Raw genomic sequence first — 6,006 nt, 5'->3', positions numbered from 1 at the left:
TTTGGGTGGGCCCTCATTCACTATGACTGGTGTCCTTATATGAAAAGGAAAATGCCATGTGAGACAGAGAAACACAAGGAGAAAACGTGTGAAAAACAGAGGCGGAGATTAGAGTTCGGCACCTGCAAACCAAAGAACACCAAGGGTTGCTGATGACACCAGAAAGGTAAAGAAGCAAAGAATAAACTCTTCAAGAGAGCCTTTGAGAGCATGACTCTGCCTACACCTTGTTTCAAGCTTCTAGCCTCGAGAATTGTGAGACTACTTTTCTGTTCTTTGAAGCTACCTAGATTGGGGTAGTTTGTTATGGCAGTCCTGGGAATACACCTTTTTCAATTCACTAGTTCAACACATAGTTACTGAACATCTGCCAGATACTGATTTAGGTGCTTCAGGTACCTTAGTGAGCAAAGAGAAAAATCTCACCTTTGTGGACCTACATTCCAAGGGTGTGGGAGAAAGTGAAGAGAGAGAAGTTAAAAGGTGATACCCTCTGTGGAAGAAATAGTGTGGGATAAAGTGGATGGTGGGGTAGTTGCGAGTTAGAATAGGGTGACTGGGATTGGGCTCATTTCTAGTTACTCAAAGACAAATTAGGCAAGCATAACAATACATATATATTTGGTCACTGCCCTCAGTTCCTGTCACAAAGCTCCTTAAAACCCTTGTAAATTCCTTAGTGATGGAGGTGTTAGGAGCATTTTATGTCTTTCTAAATCCCTTGGAATTTTTTGGGTAATACAAGTGTCTTTTATTCTAATGAGGCAACTCTTGGGCTCCTGAATGGCTTCAGGATGGGGGTTGGTCACCAGAAAGTCTTAAGCCATGATTAGAAATAGAACTTTCAGCCCCATCCTCAAGAGGAGAGGGGTTGGAAATTGAGTCAATAATCATGCCTGTGTGATGAAGCCTACTTAAAAATCCCTAAACTACAGAATTCACAGAGCTTCCAGGATGGTGACCATACTCAGTGCTGGGAGAGTGGCATGCCAAAGAGGACATGGAAGTTCCATGCTCCTTTCCCATACCTTGCCTTGTGTACCTCCTATTTGGCTATTCCAGATTTGTATCCTTTTTAATAAACCAAGAATAAGTAGTTTTCCTGAGTTCTATGAGCTATTCTAGGAAATTATCAAACCTGAGGAGAGGATTGTGAGAACCCCTGATCTACAGTGGGTTGGTCAGAAGTGGAGAGGCCTGGACTTGACATTGGCATTCTGACAACATTTAGACAAGTCGGTCAGTGTCTAGCTCAAAACACCAAATATCATCCTCTCTTAGCTAAATGAGTGACTTTTGCCAGTTTCAAGTTTATCCCTCCTTTAGTCTGCTTTCCCTATAGATAAGATTTATTAAGATCATAGGATTGCTCTCGCTTTCTGAGAACACCTAACCCAGAAGGAACCCCTACTTCTTTAGACCCTTCCCAAAATTACTCAACTAACGCCCAAATCCTAAAATAGTTTCTAACACTCTTCCTGAGACACTCCAGGTCTCCCTTGCTGCAAGTAGTAAGCCAAACTTGTTCAACCACAGGTGTTTTTTGGTCTTTGGCTGCAGGGCATTGTCAGGATCAAGAGATGGGAGGAGAGGAATCCTGAACGTAGGCGACTGTGAGGTAATTTGCTCCAAAGAGGAAAAAGAAATACAATGGTAGCCTGCAGGGAAACTAGGTCAAAGGTTTTGTTTTGTTTTAAAATAGAGAAATAACATACTTGTACGTTGAAGGCAAAAACCGAGAGAAAATTGGTCGTTTATTTAGTAGGAGGGAAGGTAGTGGGTAACACTCTGAGTACACAACTAGTACTTCAGGTAAGAGCTAGCTAGCATTGCTCACCTACACGGTCCCGGAAGTGAGAGTCTGGAACGTGCCTGGCTGTGGTTTGGCCGTTCTTTTTCAGATTACTCCAAAGTTGTCAGTGAAGAAGGGAGAAAGGCGGAAGTCCTGTCTCCTACAATATCTAATTGACCATCCCAAATTTCACATCTCGGTTCTTTCGTGCTTCTGTTTCAAAGCGCCTCACCTTTACCAGAATATTGACTTCCTAATATCTATTCAGTTGGATGGATAGCTGCCAAATATAGTCCCAGGAACAATGGAAGAAAACCTGATTCCACCCTGGTTGTCTACATCTGACCACAGAAAGAAACATTTCTCACTATTTCTCCGGAGGTCATTCCCTCCACCCCTACCCCAGGACAAGCCTTATATCGAGAAGAAGAAAAAGTAAAATAAACAAGAAAGGAAGGCACATTCTCTTCGAAGTCCTCCTCCTCTCTGTTTTTACATCGGATCGCGGAAGTTTTATAAAAGCTGCCAAACCGAGGCTTATGATAAAATAAAAAGCCTCCCTCTATCAGCAGTTTTGCAAGTATACAGTAACACACAAAAATCAGTTTCAACTTTAAACAGTGGCCTTTCAGTTTCCTCTGTGCTTTAGGAGGCGGTGGGGAGGGAAGGAGGGATCGCGGAAAGGAAGAGGAACGAGTGATTCTTAAGCGCGCAAGCGCAGTTTGAGACCTGTTTAGTTTGCAAAATGGCCTTTTTTCCAGAGATCTGGTTAATATTGAAAGTATCTAAATTAATCTGGTTTAAAAAACTCTTCGTAGTTATAATGTTGCAGAGAAACCTCAAAACGTTTAGGGGAAGTAGAATCCTTCAATAAAAGAACTACGCACGCCCAACGTGGGGCTCGAACCCACGACCCTGGGATTAAGAGTCCCATGCTCTACCGACTGAGCTAGCCGGGCACCTGAGAACTTGCTTTGTTTTTTCTTCTCTTGATGACTGTTGAACGACATATACTTTTGTTTTCCAATTCCTTGTTTGTGTTAAAAAATTGTTTCATACTATTCGATATTAACTTCCAAATTAGTTATAAGAATTCTTTTAAAATATTTTATACTTAATCTAATTGTACTTAGATTTAATAATTTTTGTTTCTTGTGTATCCCAAGATAACTGAAAACTTACACAAGTCCTTATCACAGAATAACTGAATCTTTTTTTCCAAATATTTGCTGCCGAATATGGTATCTTCTTTACATAAATTCGTATCACGGCTATTCACCTTCTATCAAATGGCATAATGGTTTCCTACAATTTTGGGCGCAGCATTTAAAAAGTCCAACCTCTAAGAGTTAGCTACGCGGAAAAAGAGTGGAGCCTAGCTATTTTCCTTTAATATGATCCAGTCAAGGAAAGTTAAATTACGGAAGGGGATGCTGGTTCAATTAAAATACGGCCTAACAATTGAGAGATAGGACCCACAGCGATTGTTATTACTATCTAACTCAAAAGACAAGCTGGGAGGAAAGTATTATAGAGTCACTGCGTCTTATGGTAAAGAATGTTAATTATAAGAGAAAAGGAAAACTGATTCTGAACAAATTATGACAACCTGGGACAATGTAATAATCTCCTGTGTAAATATATATATATATTCTGTGATGCTAGTGAAATTCTCTAGATAAGGAATTCTGCAAATTTCTGTGATGGGGTTGGTGTCCATCCTACTGCTCAGAACAGCCAACTGAAGCCTAGTTGTAAACCTGGGAGTTACAAAGAACTCTTAGGATACTACCCCTAAAACACAGTATTTAGAAGTTAAACATGTTGCGCATCACATTTCCTGAGCTACTTAATTAAAACATAATAATAAAAAAGTATGGCATTACATAATATATGTTTAGATTCCTCAAAGTGCACCTAGGATTTAAGTAGAGTATTTAAAATTTTCCAACTTCAAATATTAACACAATTATTCACTAATACTTTTTTCTTGAAATTGCAGTCTATGGTTTATTTAGACTCTTTTATAACTTGGCAAAATGTAACTGGGAAGTGAATTTGTATTTATATGCATTTTCAACACATTTATTAAGTACTTACCATGCGCAAAGCACTGTTACATATTCTAATAGATGGATGTAATAAAACAGACTCTGACAACCTCAAAAAACTTACCACCCTATAAGAAAGATATGTGTAAATTACATACCAATTTTATATGCACTACTTCCTAAAGTAATTTGGAGTAATTAAAACAAACAAATACATCCATACCCATACCTTTTAAGTTTTCTAATGAATCAGGTAAATAATCAAGAACTTCAGACAAATATAATTCATTCTATTCTTCCAAGATACAAGATAAATCAACAATCCAGCCCCCAAATAGGCAGTTCATCTGACAATGAGTTCAGAAAGAACTCCAAATTCTTGATTATTAATGGATATACAGTAGGCACTAGGCACTCAGTTTTTATCACATAAAAGCAGGAAAGTTAATTAAGAGTTTAACTGGGCCCCTAAACAAGTTAGGAGTACTTGTAATTTACCTTCAAAGTAAACCCTCCTAGGACTATACTCTTTAGCTTTCTTCAGCACTTTCTTGGCTTACCCTGGTTTGAATCAAGACCTCTTATGAAAAAATTGCAACTAGAATATTTCAGTGAGAATTAGGCAAATTAAATGACTAGTCTTCCAAGTGTATCTAAATACATTTATTCAAGAATAAAAACTAACATTTAATTATAATGCTTCATTATCAAGGAGAAGCAATTGAATTTCCTCTTTCCCCCTTACTGTCTACATCCAATTTTTCAGCAGGCCCTGCGTATCTAAAATCCATCTCCATGTTTTCACCTCCACTGCTACCACTCTAGTCCAATCACCCTCCACTACTGCTTGCCTACCGGACTGCAATAGCTTAACTAATCTCTACTGGTATTCTTCTCTGTAGCTATCATTCTTCACACAAAAGCAAGAGAGATCATTTAATAACTAAATTAGATCATGTAATACTGCTTGAAAAACTGCTGATGACCTCATAGTAGAAAGCCCATAATAACTATGGAAGGAATGATAGAATTAAAAAATCATGATTTGGCAATCATCATAATAATTTATTCTAATAAGAATCTGCGATACTATAGTGAGTGAAAGGTTGAGTAGCAGGATATTTACATAGTCTCAAGGTATTTCTTTATAAGATATTAACCACAGAGGGCAAAACAGAAACAAACTGACATCATGTGCTCCTAACATAAGGTTCTAATATGATTACAAGGTTACTTTTGTGTCATTCCTGCCAAAAAAGCTTCACTTTAATCTATCATGAAAAAAGTCATACAAACCTAAACGGTGGAATATCCTACAAAGCAAATGGTTTGTACTCTTCAAAAGTGTTAATGTCATGAAACCTAAAGAAATATTATAAAACTATTGTCCTTATTAAAGGAGACTAGAGACATGACAACTGAATGCAAAGTGTGATCCCGGATTTTCTTTTGCTATGAAAAGCATTACTGAGAGATTTGCTAAAATCAAAATAACATCTGTAGACTAGAAAAAAAAGTGTTAATTTTCTGATTTTCATACTTGCACTGTGGATATGTAAAACAATGTTTTCGTTTTTGGGGAAAGACACACTTAAGTATTTAGCAGTTAAAAACATGCTGCTGGCTTTCCATTTAAAATCAGATTAAAATCCAAACCACAAGAACTGATCCCATGTCTACTTCTCTGATTTCACTTCTTGTCACTCTCCCCTACTTAGTCACTATGACAGGCCACACTGACCTGCTAGTTCCTACAACAAGCCAAGCTTATATTCCTGTAAGAACCCCAAGTTTCAGTTTAAATACCACCCATTTTGAAAGTCACTCCATAAGTAACAGGTCTAAGTTCAAACTTCCATTGTTTTTTTCTCTTTCACCACAAGGTGCAACTACTTTGCTTGTTTACTTTTTGTTGCCTATTTTTTTCCTATTGAAAATAAACTCATTAAGGGATGAGAAAGTCTCGTTCACCGTTTTATCAGCAGTGTTTAACTGAGTACTTGGGACATATTAGATCTTATCAATCTTTAGTCTTATCTTCTACTATTCAGAATTATACTCACAAAATGAATGCTAATGCTTTTGTAAAGTTCCGAGCTGAGTTCAAAGGTGATACCCTTAGTGGACAACTACCTTCCTGTGAGGTTAGGTGAATGGTGGGGA

The 6,006-nt window shown here is 37.7% G+C and overlaps 1 non-coding gene across 1 annotated transcript; it reads right to left on the bottom strand.

The window, feature by feature from the left end:
* Positions 1 to 2,678: 2,678 nt before the first annotated feature.
* On the bottom strand, positions 2,679 to 2,751 carry TRNAK-CUU (transfer RNA lysine (anticodon CUU)). The gene has a single exon. It is a non-coding gene; the product is annotated as a tRNA-Lys (tRNA).
* Between the last annotated feature and the right edge of the window lie 3,255 nt (positions 2,752 to 6,006).

This window comes from Camelus bactrianus, chromosome 6 (genome assembly GCF_048773025.1).
Source record: "Camelus bactrianus isolate YW-2024 breed Bactrian camel chromosome 6, ASM4877302v1, whole genome shotgun sequence".
Classification (NCBI taxonomy): Eukaryota; Metazoa; Chordata; class Mammalia; order Artiodactyla; family Camelidae; genus Camelus; species Camelus bactrianus.
The sequence above is the reverse complement of the archived record's forward strand: the minus strand, read 5'-3'. Positions and strand labels throughout refer to the sequence as shown.